A 442-nucleotide genomic window follows, 5' to 3' on the forward strand; every position below is an offset into this window, starting at 1 on the left:
AAATTTCAAGTGATTAAGAGTTGTCTTGATTATCTTTTGAAATTTTCTTTGAAGATGCATATTTTTGCATAAAAATAATTATATGAATTTAAATTAAATTGTGAAAATTCACATTTTCTCCTCTGATATCTTAATTGACCTATCAATAGGGTTACATAAAAATTTCAAAGTCATTTGACTTAAATTTGATAAATTATGACAGTTTGGATCCGTAAGGGCAAAATTATGGCCTTAATAAATATTTAGGCTTAATTAAAAGAAGACGATGAACGGATTCGTCCATCCGCGCGTGTATTGAATGGACGATGGAGATCAAGCCGGATGATCATCCGGGGCGGTACAGCGCGACGCGTGGCAGCTGACTCAGAAGGCCGCGTCGAATAGGAGCGCGCCGCGTGGCTTTTCGACGGATCCGAGGATCCAGTCAGCCCGCGTTTGAATA

Source organism: Phalaenopsis equestris, unplaced genomic scaffold, assembly GCF_001263595.1.
Source record: "Phalaenopsis equestris unplaced genomic scaffold, ASM126359v1 Scaffold000852, whole genome shotgun sequence".
Taxonomy (NCBI): Eukaryota; Viridiplantae; Streptophyta; class Magnoliopsida; order Asparagales; family Orchidaceae; genus Phalaenopsis; species Phalaenopsis equestris.